Source organism: Amblyomma mixtum, chromosome 4, assembly GCF_055824585.1.
Source record: "Amblyomma mixtum isolate Tamu chromosome 4, ASM5582458v1, whole genome shotgun sequence".
In the NCBI taxonomy this organism is placed as follows: Eukaryota; Metazoa; Arthropoda; class Arachnida; order Ixodida; family Ixodidae; genus Amblyomma; species Amblyomma mixtum.
Window position 1 is genome coordinate 63964415 of NC_143015.1, and position 27468 is coordinate 63991882.

General features: G+C 47.3%; 1 long non-coding RNA gene and 1 pseudogene across 3 annotated transcripts; both read left to right on the forward strand.

The window, feature by feature from the left end:
- The first annotated feature begins 1435 nt into the window (after positions 1-1435).
- On the forward strand, positions 1436-2110 carry LOC149346616 (speckle-type POZ protein pseudogene; annotated as a pseudogene).
- A 5025-nt stretch (positions 2111-7135) lies between these two features.
- LOC149346617 (uncharacterized) lies at positions 7136-20233 on the forward strand. 3 transcript variants are annotated; one of them, XR_016292104.1, is made up of 5 exons: positions 7136-7565; positions 11367-11493; positions 17321-17381; positions 18259-18353; positions 19960-20233. It is a non-coding gene; the product is annotated as an uncharacterized LOC149346617 (long non-coding RNA). The 3 variants fall into 3 exon arrangements; XR_016292105.1 differs by lacking the exon at positions 11367-11493; XR_016292103.1 differs by lacking the exons at positions 11367-11493; positions 17321-17381.
- Positions 20234-27468: the final 7235 nt, after the last annotated feature.

Consider the following 27468-nt stretch of genomic DNA (forward strand, 5'->3'; position numbering starts at 1 on the left):
TGTTGTGCCACCACGTCCAAGCCACCAAACACGGCACCCTGAAATCCATCCCTAGGAAAAAAAGACGCTGGCAATAGTGTCCAGTAGTAGGCTTGATCTGAAATTCACTCCTCATTATAGGCCCGGAAGCGGGGAGCGGGATTCTTGTTTGTTATAGAGCGAGGGTTATGGACACTTGAGCGCTCGCCGCCAGAAGTTAAATGGAAGGCAACTTTGTCAAAAAAATTTTAATTTCTTTAAGTGCAAAGCATAATAGTCCAAGTTAGTTGGTGCACAGTGCAATTCGCACAATCACATTTAGGCTGCCCATATTTATTCAAGGATGCATGAAATCAGGGGGCAATGATTAAATTTTGTCGTTAATGTTGCCTTCAATTTATATCTGACGGCACCTGAAACATTCAGAAACATTCTGGGCCTGAAGCAGCCTCCTACGGGGGCTCTCCGTGGGTGCATCTCCGCGCACCTGCAGAGTCTTATAAACTTGAGCGACGCTAAGGACTGGTGTAGTCATCGTGTAACGGCGCTGGCTGTAAAATTTAATTGCGATTACGAAATTCGTGATACGCAATGTCAACGCGACGTTGTATGCAATGATGCTCACGGGAAGATGGTTTATGGTTTACGGAGGTTTAACGGAGGAAAGAGGGTAGAGTTGCGCTTCACGTTTGAATGCAAGTGTGTAATACATGCAACGATTTTTTAGCCCCCGTTTTTTTTTTTTTTCGAGAGGCCTTCCCATTAACATATTCGCGTGAATAGGAACAGAATGATGCGCAGTGTTTAGGCCGAGCGTAGAATCCCCCGAGAAGAAAAAGACAGAAATTTTATTTTCCCGATTCATCAGCGATGAAAAAGCAGAAGACGGGTGAAACCACCGGTGAGTTTCGGCCGCAGTTTCGGGACTTCCAAGACACTAAGCCTCGGTCCTTGCGACCCGTTTGAGAGCGCTGCCCCTGTCTAAGACTCTTTATCCCCAAGCGGTTTGGTAAGCGCAAACTTCTGTTACGCGCGGCTTGTTCAAGTGTGCGCCATGGAAGTGCCTGAAAATGACTTTATCGTCGAGAAAAAAACCACGAGGACTTCCTTCGTATGGTTAGTCCAAAATTTCTCCTACTGCTGGGGGCGACTTGGGCAAGAAATAGTCAGCTCCAAATTTCACTCGCACGGTTCGTGGTACCTTGCCTTCCGCACAGAAGATGATAGCAACAACGTTGATGATAACAAAAACGAGGGCAAATTCTTGTCCTTTTTCCTCCACTACGAGAGCAGGAAAAAATTGACTGCCGAGGCAGAGCTGTGTGTCGTCGATGTGAAGAACACTGATGCCGTCAAGACCACCACCGCAGTCATAACGTTTACCGAAGGGCCAGCAAGCTGCGGATTCTTGGGTACCATAACTAGAAGCGCTCTGGAAAGTCAAGCGGAGCAGCTAATGCCTGGAGATTCGCTTACAGTACGCTGTGATCTGACGCTCGTCGACTACACCAACGAGCACACAGATCGGCTCAGGACCAGCGTGAGTGTGACTGACTGCCGTCTCTCGGAAGACCTGGGATGGCTCCTGGATAGTGGCAGCAGTGCCGACGTGACTGTGATTGTGGGCGACGGGAGATACCGGGTGCACAAGGCGATACTAGCGTCCCGGTCCCCTGTTTTCCGAGCCATGTTCGAGCACGACATGCTCGAGAACCTGCAAGGTCAAGTCTTCGTGTCAGACATCGAGAACGAAGTGTTTGGGGAAATGCTCCGCTTCATCTACACCGGACGCTCACCGAAACTCGACGATATGGCTGACGCCCTTATGGTAGCAGCCGACAAGTACGGCTTGCAGACTCTTCGGGACATGTGTGAAGACGTTCTCACCCGCAACCTCAGCGTCGAAAATGCGGTGTTCAGTCTAATCGTCGGCGACAAGATCAGCGCTACCATTCTGCGCCAGAGCTCCCTGAACTTTATTTGTGCCAACCTGTCTGAAGTGATGAAAACGGCCGGATGGTGCACACTGGTGGATGACCATATAGATCTGGCGTTGGATGTCGTTATCGCTGCACTGCCAGAATCTTGCCACGACACCATCGAGCCGCCCCTCAAACGAAGGAGAGTGTAGTAGAGCGGCTCAGATAAATCTAACGGAGGCTCAGAGCGCTCCGCATTGTCTGAGACACAATCACCGCGGACAAGCAAACGTGTGGTACTGGGCATTTAAAACTTTTCTCGTCATGTGATCTGCACTGCCATGGAATCCCTCAACTCTAACCCTGGAGTGTGGTTTTGTGTCCTAGCCGGCGCCAAGCACTGCAATGTGCAGTTTGCTTTGGAACGCATATCGCTCGAAGCCTGTCACAGTATTAAGTAATGGGGTCCTTTCCTTGTGAACAAAATTCATAGAGCATATCAAAAAGTGTGGTGGAAGAAAATAAAAGTTGAAAAACGAACAGGTCTCTCCCACCAGCGGCTGTCGCAAATTTGTTTCAGCGACGAACGACTCACGGCTGTGGCAAAAAAAAATCACATGAAGTTGCTTCATGTCAGGTCTGACTTCCGCTTTCATGCAACCGAATCAAAGCACCTGGTAACGGACATTTTTTTTTTATTCGAGCTTTTCCGTAATTAAAGCAGTTTTTGTACATGAGGAATGATGCAATGAAGGAACTAAATTATTAGCACAGAAACGACTAGTAACTTCAGGCGCGCCATGCTATGTTGGCGATTCTATATGAACGCTGAATAAACTACGTAAGCTTCATCTTAACCAGATAGGAACAAATAGTAACATTGTAAAGGTGTGTGTGCTTCTACAAACACATTTTCATTCTTCTCATTTATGCAAGAACGTGCGCTGAGATTCTGTTAGTTTTACAGATAGATTTTTCCCGTGAAGTCCTGAATCTACTCACCGTAAACCTCGTCACAGAGAGATGTTCATAATATAACCAGCCCCTTCCCCAGTTTTCAAACACAAAAATATCGTTTCCTACCTGGTCTGTCCAGCCTATGTAAGAATGAAATGCCGTGCAGGTAAGGCATAGAGTATCAATGTTGGCTTAAAAGGGCACGATTGAAACCGCACAGTGTAATGGCTATGTCGTTATGGGGCTGAACATGCCCCTCCATCGCCTGCTTCTGTTTTTCACGCTAAGCAACCGTGTGCTCCCCCTGGCTGTTTTCACGCCTTCAGCAGCCTCCGCCTTTCCAGTGACTCTTCTGAGCTAAGTGGAAAGTTCGTTTCCTTCGTTGCTTTTGGTGCTTTGCGTAACGCTGCGCTGTTGCGTTTTTTTTTTCGTGCAGTACCATTAAATGCAATGAAGGCAAAAACTGTCCGGCGACGTCGGTACTATCTGTCTGAAGCGCCGACCTGAGAGGAGGTGTTTAGTGCGATTTGCCTCTCTCTATCTGCCACTTAGCAACCTTCCCCCTGCCCCTCTTTTCTTCTCTCATCTACACTCGTAAGGGATGGGAGGGAGACGATTGATGAACAATGACTCTGCACAACTCAAAATGACATATGGCTCAGGCAACAACAGGCCTACGTAAAAAATATACTGCCTCCCGGAGATCTCTCTGTGCAAAAAGAAAGCTTGCGGCCGATATTCTCTCTCGCTTTGCTCGGGAAGAGTAACATCGGTTTCACAAGCAGCACCAGCGGCTTTGGGATAGCCGCCTGCCAGTGGAGTGTCCTATTCCTCAGCCGCTGAGCCTCTGCGCCCGTAGTGGTATGACAACTCATCGAGATCTAACAACATGACACATTTTGGGCAATTCCGTTTTCGGAATTCGGCTAAACCGAAATTGAGGTATATATGGGAGAGAAATGCATTGGAGCCAGAGTTGAATATAGTCAGAATTCCAACAGAATGAGAACCAGAATAGATTGGCGAGTGAATAAAGCGTGGCAGCTCCTCCGCATCAGTCCAATTGACCATCCTAATTTTTTTTAGCATACGGTAGTGCCCTTCACACCTCTGGAATCCAATACCAATTTTCTTTCACTGCTATTGAGCGTCCATTGCAAACGTATGCGGCGCAGAACAAAGGTATGAAAGAGAAGCATACGAGAGATACAACCAGTTAGAAATGCAGCGCCAGCGATAAGGGGAGAACAAATGTGGAGATAACTTGCGTTCTAAGGCACCGCATAACTAATCATCTCTTTCAACTACCTCCCCATCGTCGGCGTCGAAGCAAACGTCGTATTTAGCTCGAGCAAATAAAGTTGTTTCTCTCTCTCTCTCTCTCTCTCTGTTTCTAACCCTGCTCCTCTGTACAGTAGAATGGTGCTTTTTTGTGGATTGCATTTCAGAACAAAGTACTGGAATGTTTCCGTTGAGTTAGCCTTCATGTTCGGCTTTACTTTCGTTCTCAAGTTCAGCTTCACTTTTGCAGCGAGTTCCGGGCGATGTTAGGCCGAGTTTGTCGTGAATAACAGAGAGTAGCACTTGAGTCAGTAGGTAGCATAGCAGTCACGCAGGTCTTGCGTACCCAGGCTGTGGAAAAAGCATACGTAACAGCGCTACAAAATATCTATACGGATTGCACAGAGCGAACACTGCCCTCTAATGAACGAATTATAAAGTACGGATCAGGAACGTTCTCCAGAAGCGTGGCTCTACTGCCCTGCTAGCGTGCTTGAGGGGGCTCAGAAATTAGAGGTAATGATGACAACGTTAGCACCTATGATATGGTGTCATTATCCTGTGAAAGACATTAGGGGAGCAATTAATGCTCGGTGTGATATCAAAGATAAAGATAAATTGCGACACAAAACCCTCTCCTTACTGCCTTTTAATGGCAGCAAGTCATGTTCGTCCCGAGCGATACATTTATTTTAGAAACCCGTGTGCTACATTACAACCAGATTCCGTGAAAGCCTTCTGTGAGCTTTTTCCAGGTTCGACAATGGCTGTTTCTTCACGATCCAGTGTGGTCAATAGGTTTTCTAAGTCCTTCACATCTTTCTTCAATGAAAGGCCGTTTTCGTGGTTTAAAAATTGCCACTCCGTTCCTCACGCTTATTGCGAAAGCAATAATGCTAGCACTTTCAAGCCTTCGCGTGACCCGGCCGCAGTTACGTTTGAGCTTTAGCGGAGTGAATATGGGCGACCAACTCGCTCCTTCAGATAGCCCCGCTGCAGTTACGTCGCGCCGCGCACCTGTGGCGCTACTGCCACTGTGACGTCATACCAGCTGTAGATTATGGGCGGCCGACTCGCTCCTTCAGCGTTCTTCCCTTCCTGTACGGTGCGGTTCGGGTGTCCACTGAGATAAGAGAGAATTACTGCGCCATTTCTTCTCCTAAAAAAATAGTTGGGTTTAAAGGGCAAGGCATCGTGCCAAACCGGTGGTGGCGTTCCTGCCTTCCTTTACGGCGCATTTCGGGTGTCCACCGATCATATCACGTGGGAATGCAAAAGAAACGAGGCTTTCCATAGAATACAAAATCCGAGTGCGGAACAGTGGGAGAGTTTGCTCTCCAGCGGCAACCCGGTTCTCCAGAGAGAACTGGTCATCCATGCCCAGCGAGCAGCCAAACTTAGTGGTGCCCTTGAATAGGGGCGCCGACCTCTGTCAACCGTAATAACTTGCAAAACAGAGCAAACAAAGTTTATCCTATCCTATCCTACTGCGCCATTTCCATTGCTCAAAAAGCCTCGCGTTTAAAGTGCAAGGCATCGCGCCGAACGGGTGGTGGCGTTCCTCCCTTCCTGTGCGGTGCGGCTCGGGTGTCCACCGACATGACATAGAATTACTGCGTAATTTCCTTTCCTCAAAAAGCGTCGCGTTCAAAGAGCAAGGCATCGCTCCGAACGGGTGGTGGCGCTCCGGTGGCAGCGCTACAACACGCTGTCGCGTTTCACTCCTAAAGGTGAACCTTAAGCGTCATTTTTTAGCCGTTAATTAGTATTTAGTCATTAATCAGTAGTAGTCACTAACTAGTAATTTTTCATTACTTCGTCATCAATTATGTGCGACGTAATCCAGTGGTGACGTCGCCAGTGTCACATAGGCAAAGTGGTGCGGAAAACGCTTTTGCCTACCCGCCGCGGTGGCTCAGTGGTAAGACGCCCGTCTACAGAGCCGGAGTACCCGGGTTCGAACCCGACCGCGGCGGCTGCGTTTCGATGGAGGCGAAACGCAAGAGGCGCCCGTGTGCTGTGCGATGTCAGTGCACGTGAAAGATCCCCAGGTGGTCCGGAAATTATTCCGGAGACCTCCACTACGGCACCTCTTTCTCTTTTTCTTCTTTCTATCCCACCTTCCTCTCTTCCGTTACGGCGCGGTTCAGGTGTCCGCTGATATGTGTGAGACAGATACAGCGCCATTTCCTTTCCTCAAAAACCAAACCAGCCAAACCAAACCAACCTCCACGCACTTTAGACAGTTTCGAACGCGCTACATATACATTCTTGTCAGGCCAGCGTCTAGTCGTGTCCGCGTGCGCTTCGTGTTATGCCCGCAAACATTTCATGCTTACTCTACTCTCAGTTACGGGAGAGGCAGAGATTTTTTCATTGCGAAAGCAATACTGCGCTAGGTTTTGAGCCTTCAGCGTCGTCCCGGCGGATCCACGTTTAACCTTTAGCTTGACCTCTGTTGTGGCGTTCATTGACGCACTCTGACATAGAGAGCGTTGTAGACTGCGTTGATTTGGAGGAAAAAGGCGCCACCAACTCTGTGGTTTAGTGGACACCACAATACCACTTTAAGCTAATTGCGGCGTTCATTGATGCGCTCTGACACAGACAGCGTTGTAGACTGCGTTGATTTGGAGGAAAGGAAAGGCGCCTCACCAACTCTCTGGTTTAGTGGACACATCAATAACACTTTAAGATAATTCCGGCCATCATTGATGCGCTCTGACATAGACATAGACTGCGTTAATTTGGAGGAAAGGAAAGGCGCCTTACCAACTCTGTGGTTTAGAGGACACCTCAATAGCACTTTAAGCTAATTCCGGCGTTCCGTGCAGCACTCAGGCTTTCGCCTTTCACTACTGTAGTCGCTAAACTTGCTCGTAATTTGCTTTCGGCCCCTTCCGGGCTTAGCCAAGCTAAGCCTCTGCCAATTTTTTTCCGCCAGCGTCCGCTTCGGCGGACGAGGTTGTTGCGACGCGCGTCTCTTCTTTCTCTCTTTTCTATTTTAACTCTCCTCTATCTGCACGTGGAAGCGGTGGTGGCTCGGCTCGAGCCACTCGGCAGGCCCGTCCACTTTTCTTTTCATCCTTCGCTTTGCAACAACAACTTTCGCTCACAACGCATAAGTGAACGCGAAGGGTACCACGAGACAGTTAAAAAGAGAAGATGCACGTGGTCACAATCATCATCATCATCATTTGCTCTGATGTCGTGGCACTGCGTCGAATCAGACGGGCCTGCGACATCAGTCCGAAGAGACACTAACGTCTTGGGACCGTGACGGAGCCGAGTGGCCCAGGCCAGCGTTCCTTGTAACGCACAAAGTGTGGCTCCTTGAAGGCGCCGGCAACTGTCAGGACGAGCTTGGATAGCTATGTGCAGCGACGTCGACCGGCAGCATCTTTCTACGGCAACCGCCCTGCGCTGGATGTAAGTACACGTCATCGTACACGGTGAGGACTACAGTGCTCGTTCAGAGCTCGTAGAACAGGATGGCAGGAAGGTATATACATAGCTATACAAGATACCTCAAGTGAACTCTGGTAGAGTATTTTGCCTGGCAACTGGTATTCTGGGTATCATCGAAAACACTACCGCATACATTTGTTTCGCTCACCAGTAATACCGTTCTCTATGCAATGCATGCCGCTGCAGCAGCACTCGGCGCACGTCGCAGTTTGCTTCCTCGACGCATGCTGTGGGTTCAAAGCGTTTGTAACTACATGACGGAAGCGGTAGCCGGTCGTTACGTCTGCGGCTTACTCTTGGCCACGAGCATTGTCTCCGAGCTATTATTACATGAGTGTCCGCGGCTATTAGGTAGCGCAACGGGTTCCTGCGTTTTGTGTGCTCAAGGCGGTAGCGACTCTCGTTCTCATGATCCTGTCCACCTACTACCGCAACCTAATGCCGTAGTATCCGCAACTAGGCCGAGTGCTTGTAACCGTTTAGTCGGCTAGTCTCTCGAAAAAAGTTTAACTTGGCGTTTTGACAGCGAAGAGAATAGGAAATCAGGGATTAGGACGCTCGGTTACTGAGACGGTGTACCCAGGTTCGAACCCAGCGGCGGCGGCCGCGTTCCTATGGAGGCGAAACGCAACAGGCGTTCCTGGGCTGTGCGATGTCAGTGCAAGATCCCCAGGTGGTCCAAATTATTCCGGAGCGCTCCACTTCCGCGCCTCTATTTTTTTCACCCTCTCCTTCTATCAATTTCTTTACGCTACAATGTGAAACAGGTACCGTGCCATTTCCTTTCCTCAAGAACCAGTTTCCATTTGAAAATTTGTTTTTGAGGAAAGGAGATGGCGCAGTAACTGTCCGACTTATCTCAACCCGAACCGCTCCGTAAGAACAGGATAAAGAAGAGAGTGAAAGAATATTAGAATTCGTTTTTGGTTTTTGCGGAAAGCAAATGGCGCAGTAATTTTCGCACACCTCGGTGGATTCCAGAGCTGCGCCGTAAGGAGATGGAGGGAGGTGGCAGTGAAAAAAAAACAGATAGACGCCGTAGTGGAGGGGTTTGAAATAATTTCGACCACCTGGGGTTTTTATGCGAAGCATACTACTTTAGCTACCACTTCAGCCCTTCACCGTGGTTATTCGCCTCCAAATCATGTGATACATGACGTCACACCACGTGAAACGATGACGTCACGACAGTGGAGAAACGGGGGCCCACCTCGCGCCGTCGCTGTGGTTGTGCGCCTCCAAATTACGCGACACGATGATGCTTCGCATTCTCCAGGCTTAACCAAGTTAAGCCTCAGCCATTTTTTTAACGTGCACTGACATCGCACAGCACACGGGCGAGGCGCGGCCGCCGCGGCAGGGTTCGAACCTGGGAACTCCGGCTCAGCAGCCGAGCACCTAAGCACTAAGCCACATCGGTGGGTAAATTGAAGCTACGTCATGACACTCATCGCTACAAGACGCGTCTTGATGACGCAAGGCGAGTAGGCCTCGCGCTGACGTGATTTGTTGCCATTGTTCGAGTTCCTTATTAGCACTTCAGGCTAATAAGGAACTTCCTTATTAGCCCTTCTTGGAAGACGTAGGTAGAACAGGCCTTGTGGTGGCGTGATTAGTTGCCGCTGTTCGAGTTGCCTAAAAAACACATGAAGCTTTTCCTTTGCACTTTTTCGAAGAAGAAATTCGCATCCATGTGAAAGAAGGAATGAAGCGCCCCCAGCGCCGCGTCCGGAAATCGTCGACGCCGACGTGTGTACCATTTCGACGTCGTTAAAACGTAAAGTTGGCATAATACGAATTCCTCAATCGAATTCTTAAATCGGTGATAACAATTCGATGGAGGCAAAATTTCAGAGCCTCGTCTACTGTGCGATGCCAGTGTACGTTAAAAAACCCCAGGTGGTAGAAATTTGCGGAGCCCTTCACTACGGCGTCCCTCATACCCTGAGTCGCCTTGGAACGTTAAACCCCCATCAACCATAACCATTACCTCCGGTAGTTTGCTTTTTGAGGGTATTTTACAGCAACGCCATTGTGATTTTTTTTCCAAAACGACTTTTAGCCGGGCTCCACATGTTTCATTTGCATGTGCACGTGTGCACGTGTGTGCGTGTGTGGTGTGTGGTGTGCGTGTGTGTGGTGGGGAGGGGGGGTTGAACTTTGGTTAGCTAGTCCAACAGGCGCACTGGTCAGTGGAGAAAAAAAATGAGAAATTAGTTTTTTGAAAATTGAGAGACAATATTAAACATGCAAACGCGTTCCAAACACCGGAATCTCGCCTCCTGGGACGGCGGTAGCCGAGATGCTGCTGCGACGCCAAAGAAACGCTGCCATGTGGTTCATCCTTTGGCACGAACCAGAGGCGTCTCCTGGCGTTCATTCTTGGAGGATTTAGTACCGCCCGCGGTGGAGGGGCATGTATTCTAAAAATGAATGGTGGGACAGTTCAAAACCTGCTAAACTACCTGAAAGCTAAGTTACTTCGGGAATAGACGTGCAAGTTAAACAGTGTACTTTGTTACTGGCGTCGCCGGACTAATACAGTCAGCTCCCACGTCGGCACAGAGAGCCCGAAGCTCTCCGCTGCCGCGCGGGCCTCCTGGACAGCCGAAGCTGGTCGTGCAGTGAAGCACTTTTTAGCACTTTGCCTCAATGCTCCTTGTTCTTGGCGTAGGCTAGCCGAGTGTTCTTCAGGACCCCTACTGTGGGAAATAAGTTTTACCCTCACTAATACAATCAAACGCCTTCCAAGCGCCACAATTTCGCCTCCGGGGACGGCAACAGCCGAGAGGCTCACACGACGCCGATGAAACGATGCCTTTGATTCACCGTTCAAAAAAATATCTCGAGTTTATTCCAACATTTTCAAACTTTTTTGGAAATGAGGACTTGATTGAGGACCAAGCTTGATCTTCTCCTTTGCGTCTTCTTCCAAATGACGTTACTTGCCCCTGTTACTCTCATCACCCGACTTGAGGTCGTTTTCAGTGAATTTCCTATATAGTAACTCTAAGGTAACCTGTGGTCTGTCCAGTAAGTTATTTGCTTTTCTAAAGAATTATTTTCTTATTTTGGCTGTTTAACTCCTCTCACTTACTCCTGCTCGTTGTTGCTTTGTGAGTTCGCTGTTCAATTTTTGCAAATAATTTTAGCTGCTAGTAAAATTTCACGCTTCTATTTCTACTGCAGTGATCCGTCGAAAAGTGGATAGCTTGACAAGCATTGGATAAAAAATTCAGGGGGCACTTTGGCTCTCTAAAGTGCTGCAAGGCGAAAGCGTTTCCTGGCGCACTGTTTGTATTTATTTACTTCTTTACTTTTCATATTTTGTTTTTATTTTGTTCCTCTTATTATTTTATTTTTTTCCATATGTTGTTTCCATTGTGCATTTATTTTTGTTTATTTTCTTATTGTTATTTTTATTTCTTGAATTTATTCCTTTTATTTTATTTATGAAACCTATGCATTCACTAGATGCGCCTTTATTCATGCTCGAACCTTGAGCCTTCGTGGCGGAGTTGTAGCATATCCGCTTCAAATGCCAAAGGCCCTGGTTTGATTCCCACCCTCGGCGCCGTTTCTTTTTAAGCAGTGACGCCGAAAGGCGGACAAATCTGTCGACACGGCTGCCGACGCGTCTGCTAACGACAGTATGAGGCATTAAAGGCTTTCGCCTTAATAAACGAGACACGGTATAGGTTGGCGCACATTTGTGACTGGGCCGTGATCGGCCGCGCGTTCTCAAACTCCGTAACGATGCAGGCGTCAGCATCACACGGCTGCTCCCGCGGTCGATGGCCATTGGGTCGTGTGGCATACCTGCATCGCGTAATGGCCGACCTTCCGGCGGCGGCGAGTCCTATAGCACTTGTCGCACTACAATGACCAGGTGAGTTCCTTCCGACGTCCAGCTCTTTCGTTGTTCCGATGCAGCACATGTCGCATTGGTTATTATACTCCGTCTCACAAGCTGTTTGCAGCACTACGAAAGGTACAGCTCTCTCGTCCAATCAGGATGGCGCGCACTACATTAGTACGTTCCTACGCGCCTGTGGTTCGATCCACCTGATGTCCAGGTGGCTTCTTTCTACCTATAGCAGGTGGCGCTTGATGTCTTTTTATTCTTTTTTTGGTTTGTTTTTGGACAGGCGGACGCCCGTTCCAAAGGGACTAGCCCCTTTTTTTAAGCACGAAATGCTTTTAGCCCCCGTTGTCGGCAGTGTGGTGACGTCACGCCGAGACCGAGATCCACTCATCCGGGCATTGAAATCCACTCATCCGGGCATTGAAATCCACTCATCCGGGCATTGAAATCCACTCATCCGGGCATTGAAATCCATTCATCCGGGCACTGAATTCCAGTCATCCGGGCACTGAATTCCAGTCATCCGGGCACTGAATTCCAGTCATCCGGGCACTGAAATCCACTCATCCGGGCACTGAATTCCAGTCATCCGGGCTCTGAAACGAGAACATCCGGGCACCGTACGAGACTTAACGAGAATTAACGAGACTCTGTAAGCCCTCCTACGCGACCGGCATGCAAGCACCGGTTGGTCTCCAAACGAGACAAAAAATAACTGCTGCCAGTGCCTTCTCAATGTTTATCAAGATATCAGTGGAGCTGTGGGTTTGATAATGCACGGAATTATAATTTCCGATTTCTAATAACGCGTGCAAAAAGCACATAAATGCCACGTTACACTTCGTTGACATACGTGATCTCTTAGGGGCTTCGCGCGTCGAAGCAAAGCCGCGCAGGCGCACAGGGGCCCGGGGGAGAAGCGCTGCGTTCAAAGGGCAAGGCATCGCGCCGAACGGGTGGTGGATTGGATTGGATTGGAGTAAACTTTATTTGTGCCTGCAGTTGGGCGCTCGCGCGCCCCGACGAGGGCCTACGTCGTCTACGAGGCTGCCGTTACTCGGCGCGGGTCTCCGCTCACCGTTGCCGGCTCGCTGGGTCCCTGCCTTTCGAGCGCCCCGAGGACCTGCTGGACGGCCCATAGCTGGGTGGTGGCGTTTCTCCCTTCCATTACGGTGCGGTTCGGGTGTCCACCGAGATGGCAGAGAATTACTGCGCCATTTCCTTTCCTCAAAAAACCTTGCGTTCAAATGGCAAGGCATCGCGCTGAACGGGTGGTGGCGTTCCTCCCTTCCTGTACGGTGCTGTTCGGGTGTCCACCGAGATGACATTAGGCCCGTAAACATTTCATGCTTACTCTACTCTCGTTTACGGGAGAGGCAGAGATTTTTTTTTTTGTCGCAACCTGTTCTCATCAGTTCCTCTGTTGTCGCGTCGCAGTAAATTTCAGTAATCGTGTCATGTGCATATAAATTTATTTACTACAGCGTGCCGAGGCAGCCGAGTGTCGATGGTGGCGAAATTCAAAACAAGCCCATGTGCTGCGCGAGAGGCAACGCACGTTAAACGGTCCGCGTTCAACAACACTTGGCCAGCGTTCAACGTCTCCGTTGTCCACTTGTAAAGCGTTAAAGCGTTCGCTCGCTCACCTGCGTGAGTTTTGCCGTCCTCTTGATGAGCTCATTTGTACTCCAACTGCCCCCGCACTCGACGCGAAGCGCTTCAAGAACATTTAAAGCCACCTGCTTCGCCTGCTTGGGGAAACAGCGCACTGTCGGTGTAGAGCACACAGGAGACACAACAGACTCGACCGACGCCATGTTGGAAAGTGGCGACGCATCACTACCTCGCAGCAGGCCTCCGCAGAGCTGTGTCCGTACGGGCTTTGTCTGGTAATTTCACCAGTGATTGAAACACTCCCTACCATTTAAATATACCTGTCCAAATCATGTTTTTAGTTGCAATGCTTATTGTTTTGATTAATAGTCATACACTCCTCGAATATTCGAGGGACTATTTTCTGCGTTTCTGCAGCCCTGATTGGACGAGAGAGCTCTACCTTCCGTAGTGCTGCAAACATCTTGTGAGACGAAGTAGTTTAGCTTGCATGCCGCGATTGTCTATTACTGTATATGTGCGGGTCCGACGCTCACTAAGGCATTTTGGCGGAGAGCTTTTGCGTGCACTCTGTCACCGTTATTGCATACTTGTGCTATCAAAGACATACATCTTGGAGAATATGTGCGAAGACCAAAGCTGCGCTTTTTAGCGCTGTTTCATTTAGGAAAAAGACTTTACGAAAAATGGAAAGCGTTTACTCGTATAAATTTTAGAGAACCAAGCACGAGCGTAATCGTAATTTGGCCGAGCTAATTGGCGCCCCATCATGAGAACGTGGATTCTTCATGTTGCGTGCAAGCTTACTCAAGCCTAGAAGTTCAACTCTTTTCAAGCTTTGACGCAGCGGGCGGTTTTGAAATGTCTGAAATGACCGCGACACTCCGTTGATTGACCCCATCTCTTCCGTTACTGAATCATGACTCCTATTGCGGTGTAGAGAGCCTTAAAATGCACTAGACATAACCGCTCTTAGCTCGGAAGGGGTTGCAGGAATCTGGGCAAGCTGGCGCGAACTGAACAACGCAGGAGATACAGCGGCAAGCAGAGATGATAGAAGCGGCACCAGATACAAAACCTTAACACAACCCGAAGCCTTGCATCAGGAAAAAAACGCAATGCAGGTCAGAAAATATTGAACGGACAAATATTGGACGAAAAGCCCTCAGCATCAGAAAGATGGAAGTGCACAGGAATGCACCTCTCGCAAAACTAGTCCCTCGTCCCACCATGTCACTTTCCGTCGATACTGCATTTAGTTTTCTGCGAACATTTGTTTTATCTTTTTTTTGTGAAACTGAAGGTTGCACTCATTGCCATCCGTTCGCTTTCTTTTCGGTAATTCCAGGTAAAGAATTCCCCTTTATTCGATCTTGAAATGAAGTTTCAGTCCATGGTGCCTAGTTTCGGTACATTTGCTGCTGTTTAGCGCTTGTTCTTCCCACAGAATTTGTTCTTGAAGTGAGTATCTGATATGATACCGTATAGACGCGCTCATGGCAGTTCCATTATTGGGCCTCGGTGGACTCGCGTTCCTCTGGTATCAGTTACTGGCGCTACACTGCGAACTTGCACACGCGTAAAATTGACCATTTGAAAATACCGCCCAAATAGTTTCATAGTTTCCGGCGTTAATCTTAACCCTTTATTACCATAAGTTTTCCTTACTGGGCAAAATTTCAAGGGGCTCCGTAGAGGCGAAAGGGTTTTCCGCACCACTTTGGCTGCCTCTGTGGCACTTGTGACGTCACCACTGGATGACGTCACGCATAATTAAGTACTGATTACTAAGTAATGAAAAATTACTGATTAATGACCAATTACTGGTTAACGACTGTTAACAATTAACTGCTAATTAATGACTCTTAAGCCTCGCCTTTAGGAGTGGAACGCGACAGCGTGCTGTAGCGCTGCCAGGGAGTCCACAGAACGCCATCGCCCGTTCTTCGCGATGCCTTGGCCTATGAACGCAACGCTTTTTGAGGAAAGGAAATAACGCACTAGTTATCTGTCATCTCGGTGGACACCGGAAGGGAGAAAGTGCGACTGAAGGAAGAGAGAGAAAGAGTGGCCGCAATGGAAGAAATGAAAATTGTATTTCAGGAAAGGAAATTAGGCGGTAACTGTCTCACATATCTCGGTGGACACCCGTCATCTGTTTGTAGAGGAAGGGGGGAATAGGGAGTCAAAGAAGAGGGGCCCAAATGAAAAAAAGGAAAATTGTATTTGAGGAAAGGCCATTACGCACTAACAATGATGAGGCTTAGAGACTTTTAGTATAGCGTTAGCGTGATAGCGGACCTAAGGGAAATTACGTTAGCGTGCCGCAAGCAACTTATCCCCACAGACAGTTTTAGTATAGTGCCTAGAATACTGTATATTCTAGGCACTATAGTTTTAGGGTAGCGTTTTGAAAACGCTAAACGCCATCTGCTTGACATGGATGCCAACGGTCCTTCTAAAATGGTCAACATTGCCGCTAGTTTGCCAAAGTATAATATTTCCGAGTTTTTTAAACGAATTATTAGTGCAGCGTTCATTTTCGTCGGCAAAATGACCCCGAAATTGAAATAAAAAGAAATAAAAACGTAAAATAGTGGCGCCATCTCTTCAAGGCAATGTTAACTACAAGCCGTTGGAGCAAGAATATTTGCCATCACATGGCGTCTAATGTTCAAAAACTTGAGGAAACTTTAATATAAACTTTCTTTACATAATTTAAGTCCATAAAACACCGCGAAAAACCTCCAAATCTTTTTTGTCTCGTTCCAGACGTTTTTGTTAGGTTTCTGCTGCGTTTCGCGCCGTTGCAGACGGTAGCAGTGCAGCTTGCGGTTCCATTAGGCTTGCGCGCTCCAGAATCGAGAGCGTATATCAAAAACTGGGCTGAATTGCAGCTTAAACTTTATCGTCGAAGCAAGGTAAGTCATAGCGAAAAGCAAAAACACCAGTAGTTGCCGGTAAACATGCCGACCGGAATCGCAAGAGCTGCTGAATTGGCTGAAGCGGGCGGCTGTCGCTAGAATGGACGCCGCCGTGTTTCCACGCTAAGGGCGCAAAAGCCGCAACTGCCGCAACGCTAAATTCTGAAAACTGCGTGCGCACGCTAACGCTATTTCCCCGTTAGCGTTCTGCGCATGCGCACTCTGGACCCGCTATTCCGCTATGCACGCAGTTACGCAAAGCCCGCAATACTAAAACTCTCTATTAAGTGCATTCGCTTTAAAAATTAACACTGTACTCAGTTGTCCACTGTGGTGGCGGAAACCCAATTTTTTTTTCTTCGGATGGACCAGCCACTGAGCAGCACATGATAGCAGCAGCTCTCGATGCATGCTGGGTCGTCTGCAACCTAAGCGTCGCGTGCATTGAGTGCCGGTCAAAGACATTCCAAGTGTAAGTCTTTCCTGGGGGTGAACTGGAGTATCTTGTTTAAAAATGTGCATTTAAAAAATGGTCGAAATTTCCGGAGCCCTCCACTACGGCGTCTCTCATAGCCTCAGTCGCTTTGGGACGTTAAACCCCAGAAACCAACCTAAAAAATTCTCGAAAAGAGAATTCATATGCTTGAACACTCACAACCAATGTAACGGAGCTAAATTTCCATAACTTTTCAATGTTACTGTTTTTACTGATAAGCACTTATTTCGCCTCGTGAAAATGTGTGGATGGGGCTACCATTACACGGACGTCCTGTGGCCTACCTCTTTCTTTTGGTGCGGTGGTTTCAGAGCTCTCGGCTCTTACATGGCGGAAAATGCTTCGTGCAGAGGGTTTGTAGCGAAGGCTGACGATTTTCCCTACAAATGAGGCTTGATGTATTCGTTCTTATTTTAAGCACAGTTTTATATAAGAATATCTTTGGTGAAGCATACTAACAGGATGGTGTGGCGTTGTGGCGTCATCCAAACCTGCCCCACCTGATTGTGAGCAAAATGCCCACAGTGGCAGGCGGCACTTATCTATAGATGGCTCGCTCGGGATGAGCAACCTGGGCAGCACACGGCCCACCGCTGGGAGCACCTGCAATCGGAGGGTTGTGACGCATCGCTTAACACTCCACCACTGCACTAGGAGGGGTGTGCGGATTGTAAGGAGTCGATCAAAGTATGGAATGATCGTTTACATGCGCGAGAATTAACCCAGTACGCTATTCGCTATTGAGTCATGCCCATAAGGCGGAGCATAAGTGTACCCTTGTAATTTTTTTCTGCCGTTTTGGCGCTGCACCTTGCAGGAGCCGGTCTCGAGCCAGGTCCCCGGATGATGAGCAGCCGTGGCCAGCTACACTGACCGTAGTAAGTCCGCCTCACGGGTGCCGGAATTCGGGCCAAAAAATTCAGGCGGGCAGTTTGTTGATATAAAATGCGATGAGGCGGAAGCATTAAGTGCAGTGTTGCAGCCTGTGTCACTGATGTGTGGTCAAGGTGGTGAATAAGTACACAATTGTTTGTGAATCTTAACTGCTGGCGACACTGGAGGGCTTTTCGGAGGCATATCCGTCTGATTCGGAGCCTTTCTGCAAGCACTCTCCAGCGTCCTGTACAAGGATAACTACATATGCGTTGGCAGGCAGTAGCGTAGACATTAGCACGCTCTGGCCGTTCCCATTCACTGATAAACTTTAGAAACACATCAACTTTATCGGTTGTGACTTCAGGAATTAGAATGAATCAAAAGTTTTATCATTTTTTCCTCGTCAATAAATTTGACTATCCCTGCTGCAAAAACATCGGCACAGGAATAAAGAGTAAAAAAGAATAGGAAAAAACTTCTTACAGCTTACCCTACACAGCGCCTGTGCTCACAACTGATTTCGTGCTCAGGTTGCTCTCTCCGAGCAACCCAGTCAGCTTGGCCGCGTGACCATGCGACGTCGCAATAACCTCCCCACTTAAATATGAGCAAACGGAAGCCCGTTGAGGTGCAAGTTAAAATATTGATTAATCAAAAAAGGATGCTGCAGAAGAGCAACCTGGGTCTCGTAAGGCTCAACGGTGGCTGTACCACTGCCACCAGGAGAGGTGTGCGGACTGCCAGGGTTCGATGAAAGTAGAAAATTACCTTCTGCATACATGAGAATTAACCCATTAAGCTATTGCGTCATGCCCTTAAGACTGAGCATAAGTGTTTCGACTAATTTTTTTCATGCCGTTTGCGCGCTGCACTTTGCAGGAGCTGGTCTCTGGCCAGGTCCCCGGATGACGGGCAGTCGAGGCCAGCTACACAAGCCGAAGTATGTGGCCGAAAGCAACATCTGACCATCAGGGGTGAGAAACGCTTTAATCAGAAAATAGGTTTGAACATGATTGCAAGGCTTTTTGGGGCCTAGTTGTGATGCCGACGCCGTCGGCTGTTTCTTAAAAGCTTCGGAGGGGGTAAACATTTTCTTGAGACGATCAGTGAAACAAATCTTCGTGGCCATTCCCATTGACTGATAAACTAGGACCACATGATCATTTCGGTCGTTACTTCAAGAATTAGAATCAAAAGGTTTAAAATTTTTTATATCAAATAAAATTTGCTTTTCCTGAGAAAGAAAAATTGCCTACAGCTTACCCAGCAGCGCATGTCCTTACTGCTGATTCCATGTGAGCAGCAATTATGGATAATTTCATTGTCTGAACGGTAGTCGTATGAAGGCGTGTTCAGAGCGGCGCGTCGCGAACGCTATGCGTCCTGCCTTAACCGGAGATGATACGAAGTGCATGACGACCGGCGATCCGCCTAGCCTACCGCTATCATTGTGAGGTTAGCGAATGTGAATCTAGGTTTGGTTTGGTTTATGGAGTTTAACGTCCCAAAGCGACTAAAGCTATGAGAGACGCCGTAGTGGAGGGCTCCGGAAATTTCGACCACCTGGGGTTCTTTAACGTGCCTTGACATCGCACAGTACAGGCACGTTAAAGAACCTCGGGAATGTGAATCTAGAACGTTACATGAAACCGCTTGAGCACGACGGACCGACCGACTCATGGGACACGTATATCGCGTAGCATAAATCCGGTCAACGGGCTGCAGCCCCTGGAACAAACATGGTGGATTGTTTGCTCCCCACCACGACGATTTCACAGAGCACTTCGATGGACTGCCGTGTCGAACGGAGTGACCACGCATGTAGGGACAGAGCACAACAACTGAATTTCCTGTGCGGCTAACGATTAGCGCGTTCTTCTCAGAAAGGCCCCATAAAAGAAAACGAGGTTTTTTAATAGCTGTGAATGGGAACAAAATGACGGCCAATTTAGAGTGGTTAGACGAAATGCTAATCAGGTGCACTACTACTTCGGTTTAAACTTCGATTTTGTTTTCAGTTAGAGGCTTGGCTTTGAAGGTCATTCAGTCTTGAAATAAAGTGCGCAGGTTCCACTCAGCCCTGTGGGCACGTTGCCAGCTGCCACTGTGAAGCAGACTTTAAACAAACTTGACTGAGAGCCTCTAAAAGGCATGCAGGTTTCGCTGCAACTTTCTGCTTTCACGAATGAAATGCATGATATCGGTTATTTTTGGTGACCATGGGTTGGTATCACGGCATGGTAGGCATGGTTTGGAAATTTTAACTTATTACGCAGTTTTCTTATCGTCGACGGCATGAATTTAGATCTAGCAGCGGGGCCAATACTTATCATTCCTAAATTCCCGTTCCTAGCGAGTGCAGTCGTGTGTCCTTAATATGGACGCTCCGGCTCAAGACCCAAACTGTACTAGAAGCGAATCGTGCTTTACCCTGACCGAGGCGACTAGGCTGGAGACTCCCTTCGAAAAGTGGATAGCTTGTCAAGCATTGGTAATAATCGAGGCAATGTGTAGGTTGACGTGCATTTGTGACTGGGCCATGATGGGCCACGCGTTCTGAAACTGTGCGTAACGATGCAGACATCAGCAGCTCACGGCTGCTCCTGATGTCGATGGCCATGGGATCGTGTGGAATACCTGCATCGTGTGCTGGCGTCCCGGCGGCAGCGAGTCTTGTCGCACTACTTTGACCAGGTGAGTTATTTTTGACGTCCAACTCTTTTTTTTATTCCACTGCCTGCTACTCACTATTCATTAGTGATTTGCTTAGCTTGCATGCCCCAATTGTCTATTATTGTGGGTTTGTGGTTCCAACGCCCCCTAAAGCATTATGGCGGGGCACTTTTGCGTCCACCCTCTGTCAACTTTATTTTATACTTGTGCTATCAGACGCACATCGTGGAGAGAGTGAGCGGAGGCGCAGGGTGCGCTTTTTGGCGGTGGTGCATTGAGAACAGGAATTTAAGAACAATGAAAAGTGTTTACTCGTATAAAATTTAGACAACAAAGCACCAGCCTAATTTTTCCGAGCTATTTGGCAACCCATGCTGAGAAGGCGGAGGCCTTTTGCAGTTTGAGTGCAAGCTTAATCGAGCCTACAAGTGCAACTGGCTTCTAGCTTTGAAGCATTGGACGCTATTGAAATGCGAGAAAAGTGGCGTAAATAACTGCGCGGCTCCCTTGACTGACCCCATCTCTTACATTACTGGATCAGTCAACGGAAGCTTTATTTTCTCTATCAAGGAAAATTTGTGCAATATATTTGGACCGATAATCTACAAGGTTAGGTTCCGGTCGAATATAAAGTGAGACACTTGGGCAGACACATTAAAGGTGCACTGAAGAGGAACCTGAACTCGTCTTTTTGCCGCGGGAACTCGATCTGCACGTTCCTAGCATTCTTACAAACTGCGACTTATTGCCCTCTGAGGCCGATTTCCCTAATTAAATCGAATTAACGCCCGGCTCCCGCCTTTTTTTTTTAAATCTACCTCGTACGGTGGGCGGACTCGACCAACGCGGGGAGTGCCTTTCAGCCTGCTCCGTGGAGGCTTTGCTTTCGCTTCATTTTTTTTTTTGGTTTCCGCGAATAAATAGTTTCATTTGCAGATGATATAACCGCAAAATAAGCCCGCAGAAATAAATATACACGCGGACTATTTGTTTTTACGGACTACTACGTATTACTCCGCCAATGGCAGAGCGGCAAGACGCCACGGTACTGGGTGAAAGGCACTCCCCGCGTTGGTCTACTCCGCCCACCGTACGAGGTAGAATTAAAAAAAAAAAGGCGGGAGCCGGGCGTTAATTCGATTTAATTAGGGAAATCGGCCACACAGGGATATAAATCGATGTTTCTAAGAATGCTCGGAACGTGTAGATTGAGTTCCCGCGGCAAAAAGACGAGTTTAGATTCCTCTTCAGTGCACCGTTAACAAATGCCGAAACTAATATTTCAACAAAATACCAACAGCGAAGTAAGGCAGCCAAATCATCCGGTGTACGGTCGGTTACAAAACAAGGCATTTGGGGAACCACTTAAGGGAAGTACAAATGAAAGTTTCAACAAAGTGTACATTTAATTTATCAAAAATGCAGAAAGCTGTATCACGTTCTTATTTGATTGTACCAGAAAAAGAGCTTCTAAGAGAGGTTCAAATCTCTCGAAAGCAGTATTTCTATTACCCATATTTTCCTGCCCTTCGTCGGGATCAATTCATTTAATCTCTCACCTTACGTATTGTTATGAAACGGAACGTTGAAATTGCTGCCAGCACCATACCTTGTGTTATGAAAAGGCAAAATGAATATAGATAGATAGATAGATCTTTATTTAGACAACAAGGTCTCGGATGCAGGGGCAAAAGGCAGATGCACTCTGCCTGACGGGGCCCAAGCACCCGACACAATGCTCACGACAAGCGGCAAAAGAAGCAAGAGCTTCATACACTCTCATTACAAAAAACAACACATAATTATACAAGGTAAAAGTAGGAGGAAGGTGCATACTTTTGCAATGACATAATTAAAGTAAATATTTACAAGACACATCACAACAAGAAAAACACGAGAATTCTAAGAGTTGACGGAAAAACAGGGACATCAAGAATTTTAATCATTCGGGCGAGAAAGGAGGTAAGCTTTAGCATTTCTATTGAATGACTTTTGGGAAACAGATTTCTGAATAATTTCTATGGCCTGTGTATGTTTATTTAGAAGACTGGGAATTAAATATGAAAGCATTTCGGTTCCATAGTTAGTCCTTATGAATGGTACTCTGTAACTGACGTGCCTTAATTTATAAGGCGCGTCACTACTAGAGTTTAATTGAACATATTTAGTGGGATGATGTTTGAAATCGTTAAATACATAAGAAAGCAGTTTCAACTCAAATAATTCATTGACTTTTAGAATAGAATGCTTAGAGAAGTACAAACCTGTATGATCATTGTATGCAAGGTTTTCGACATATCGTATTGCTTTTTTCTGTAATGTTATCAGCCTCGTGAGGTTAGTTTTCGTTGTAGATCCCCAAACAAGTAAACAATAATGAAGATGTGATTGAATTAGAGTATAATATAACTGCCACTTCAGCCATTTCGGAACAAGGTCTCGAAGTTTATATAATACACATAATGACCTTGATATGCTGGCATGAATCTTATTAATATGCAGGGTCCAACTCAAGTGTTCTTCAAAGATTATGCCTAAAAATTTGTAGGAAGAAACACGCTCAATTACGCTATTTTTGAATGTAAGATTAATTTCACTGTTATCAGGCTTGTTACGTGCCATAAATACAATAAGCTTTGTTTTATTAACATTTAACTCTAGTTTATTTATATTCAACCATAAAGACAATTCTTGTAACCATGCATTTGCCTCAGCCTGAATATTACTAAGATGCATGCCAGAAAAAAATACACTGGTATCATCTGCATATAAAATTATTGTGGGAGTTCGAGGGATGGCTATTATATCGTTGATATAAAGAATGAAAAATACTGGACCCAAAATAGACCCTTGTGGGACACCGTATATTAATTGACCAGGTTGTGACTGATGACCATTCAAACATGTATACTGAACGCGACCGGAAAGATAAGTACGTATCAGATTTAAGGCAACTCCTCGAATGCCATAAAACGGTAGCTTATAAAATAAAATATCATGTTTAACTGAATCAAATGCCTTCCTGAAATCTAAAAAAAGTCCAACTGTAAATTGTCATCCATATTAGAAAATATTTTTTCCTTTATACTAAGCAATGCCATTTCTGTTGACTTCTTCTCACGAAATCCGAACTGTTCGTTAACAAAAATTTGTCTGATGAACAGAACAGGACAGTTAGTTCTTAATATGCTATTTACGAGAAGATTCACTATATAAACGCGCACAGCAGGAAATTTTGCTACTCGATGCTACTCGATGTTACTCAAACAGACATGTTTTGCCATGGACGTCCAGTGAAGTTATTATCCTTTAAGGTTTGTTTTCGCGGAAGTTGCAGAAGTGTTTGGTTTTTGCGTGTCACCCCATGACTTACTGAATAACTTAGCTGGCAACGAATAAATGAAAAATGCAAGCTGTGTCATTTGTTTTCAGAAAAGTGATCTCCAGGGTAGACAGCGGCGCCAAGGTTTCCTGTCATTCATTTAAGCCTAGAAATCGTCATGAATGCATGTTTATATTGAAAAAAGCGCAAACACTGTCTGACTAGGGGTATAGAAAAAATTGCATGTCTCCTTTTGCGGTGTAGAGAGCCTTAAGATGCACTAGACATCACTGCTGTTAGCTTGGAAGGCGTTGCAGGAATCTGGGCAGGCTGGCTGGAACTGAGCAACGCAAGAGATACAGTGGCAAGCATGGAATTGGCACTGGAACGCACCTCTCGCAAGACTAGACCCTGGTCCCACCATGTCACTTCCCGCAGATACTGCATTTTTTTTCTGAGTAACTTCGTTTTATCTTTTTTGATGAAACATAGTTGCATTGATTGCCAGCCGTTGGCTTTCTTTTCAGTGGTTCAAGGTAAAGAATTGACCTTTCTTCGGTCTTGAAATGAAGTTCAATTCTTGGCCCCTTGTTTCAATACATTTGCTGTTTTTCAGCGCTTTGTTCTTCTCACAGAGTTTGTTCGTGAGCTCAGTATGTAATATGATACCGTATAGACGCGCTCATAGCAGTTCCGTTATTAGGCCTCGGCGAACTCACCTTCCTCTGGTATCAGTTACTGGCGCTACACTACGAACTCGGACAAGCCTAAAATTTCGCGTCTGAAACTACCACCCAGATAGTTTCATAGTTTTCTGTGTTAATCGTAACCCTTCATTACCATAAGTTGTCCTTATTAGGCAAAAAATTCAGGGGGCACTTCGACTGCCTAAAGTGCGTAGAGGCGAAAGCGGTTTCCGCACCACTTTGACTGCCTCTGTGCCACCGGTGACGTCACCACTGGATGACGTCACACATAAGTACTTATTACGATGTAATGAATAATTACTAATGAGTTGTCAATCGCTTATAAATTACTAAATACTAATTAACGGCTAATTACGCTTAAGCCTCGCCTTTTAGAGTGGAACGCGACAGCGTGCTGTAGCGCTGCCAGGGAGTCCACGGAACGCCACCACCCGTTCCGCGCAGTACCTTGCGCTTTTTGAGGAAAGGAAACGGCGCAGTAATTCTCTGCCATCTCGGTGGACGCCTGAACAGGTGGGAGTGACCTGAACGGTGGACACCTGAACCTGAGTGGGAGTGAAAGGAGAGGAAGAGTGGCCACCAATGGAGGAAATGAAAATTGTATTTGAGGAAAGGAAATCACGCGGTAACTGTCTCACATATCTCGGTGTACACAAGGGTACTGGCAGGGTAGTGGCGCATCGCTTAACCACTCGACCACAGCACTAGGAGGGGTGCGCAGACTGCCAGGGGTGCATTAAAGTAGACAATGACTATGAGCAAGCGTGAGAATTAACCCATTACGCTATTCGCTATTGAGTCATGACCTTAACGCAAAGCACAAGTGTCCCCTTCTTATTTTTTTCTGCCGTTTGCGCGCTGCACTTAGCAGGAGCCAGTCTCGAGCCAGCTACTTGGATGACGGGCAGTTGTGGCCAGATACACCGGCCGAAGTACGTCTGCCTCACGGGTACCGGAAGTGTGGCATAAAAATTTAGGGGGTGTCGACCTAAATTGCGGTGAGGCGAAAGCCTTTTGAGCGGTGTTGCAGCTTGTGTCACTGATGTGTGGTTAAGATGTTAAGTACACAATTCTTTGTGAATCTTAAACGCTGGCGGCCTTGGAAGGCGTTTGGGAGGCATCCGTTTGATTCTGTCTGTCTGCAAACACTCTACAGCGTCGTAGACAAGGAGAACTACATATGCGTTGGCAGGAAGTCGCGTAGCCATTAGCACGCTCTCGGCTGCGGAACGGAAAGATGGTTTTGTAATGCCATCGTGGACAAAGATTTTTTTCTGGCCCAGCTGACTAGAAAAAGCGTGACACCTCTGCTGACAACCTCATGTCCACAACGATGCGGCATTAAAGGCTTTCGCCTTAAAACCAACACCTGACCAGCAGGGGTGTGAACCACGTTTATCCGAAAATGTGTTGTAGCATCGTCACAAGGCACAATTCGGCATAGTTTTGATGCCGCCGCCGTCGGTTGTTCCTCGAAAGGCTTCGGAGGGGGTAGACAATTTTTTCTAGTAGATTCCTGAAGCAAATCTGCGTGACGATTCCCATTCACTAATAATCTATAGGACCACATGAACATTTTTGGTCTTGATTTCAGGAATTAGAACGAATCAAAAGGTTCATTTTTCCTCTTCAGTAAATTTGACCATCCCTGCTGCAAAAACATCGGCACAGGAATAAAGAGTAAGAAAGAAGAATAGGAAAAAACCTTTTACAGCTTACCCTACAGAGCGCCTGTCCTCACAACTTATTTCATGCTCAGGTTGCTCTCTGGAAGCAACCCAGTCAGCTTGGCCACGTGACCTTGCGACGTCTTAACAACCTCCCCACTGAAATGTCACCAAACGGACCCCCGTTGAGATGTCAGTCAAAAAAAAATGGCCAGGCTTAGCTTATGGTTAAGCCTAGGATGCGAAGCATAGTCGGCTTCGGTGAGACATTCTTGAGTCTGCAGTAAAACCATTTCTTCTGCGCGCTGCTCCTTTCGTTTCTCACGTTGCTTCTTCCGGTAAGCACGCTCCTTTACAAGGCGCTGTTCCCGCTTTTCAGGAGTTTCTTCAGCACGCATTTTCCGTTTGGTAGCATTTCGCCGCTCGAACCGAGTAGAAGTACTCGAAGCTTCATCCTTCACCTCGGCATCGGTTGTCGAACGCTGCCGTCTAGCTGCATACTGTGCACGTCGCTTGGCAAGCCGTACTTCTCGTTCTTCTCCCGTTCCCGTGGCTCTTTGTAACTTGCGCTTTGCGGTCTGGCGAGCCGCCCTCTACCTGGCCGACATCTCGCTGCTCAACTGACTCAACGAGTGCGCCGCCTTTTGCGTGACGTCAGTATCTCCTAGCGGTAGGAGCGGGAGTTAGGCCGCCGGCGGAGGCTGCCCGTCCGCAAGCGAGCGCACGAGGCCCCAGCTTTCACAGCTCTTCTGACGTCATATCACGTGGTGCGCCGATGAAGGTCAAGTGGTAGCTACGCGGCGTGCGCGGCGCAGCAAGGAAGAGCTCGGTTGTGCGAGTAATATGCTTCGCATAATAATGAATAATCAAGAAACGCTTCTGCGGAAGAGCAACCTGGGTTTCGCAAAGCTCAACGCTGGCTGTGTTTCAGGGAGTAACCTGCCGGGCCAGTGACGGATCGCTTAACCGCTGTTCCACTGAGCCATATCGGTATTACGACTTTGAGCGGCCTATGAATTTAAGCACGAGAGTACCAATGCCGCATATGGGTATTAACCTATTTACGCAATCGAGAGATGCCTCCCATTTTTATGCATATAGCTCTCACTAGAGTGGCGCTGCAGTGTCCCGGATTATGACTGAGCTAGCTGTGTTAGCTTGACACAACTTGTTTTTAGAATACTGGTCCTTTTGATGGGTTTACTTACTATTCGTGGTCCTCCAAGCTGTTCTGTAGAGAAGACGTTCACGTAAACATGTCTTACGTAATCGTGAAGGGATTTCTGTAGCGACAGTTGTACGTACCACACTCTGCAAAAGCACTTGATTGTCGACTGCGATCACCGCCTCATCTGTTACGTCTTCCTCCCGCGTCCCCGTCTTCCTCCGGCATCCCCATCACAGCACCAGTTCTGCCTGTGGCGGATGTCCTGCAGCCTAGCTGTGTATTTGGCGCGGTTTCAGAGCTCTCGCTTCTTACATGGCGGAAAATGCTTTCGAAAAGAGGGTTTGCGATGCAGCCTGACGATTTTTGCTGCTATTGAGGGTGGATGTATTCGTCGTTATTTTAAGCAGAGTTTTATTATAACTGAGGAAGGTATTTGATGAAGTATATTAACGCGATAGCGTTAGACAGCGTCTGCCGCAGGAAAACCGGCGACGTCGTAGTCGTCGTTGACGGTAGGTGAAAAATTCGCATAAAAATCCAGGAAAGCAACCT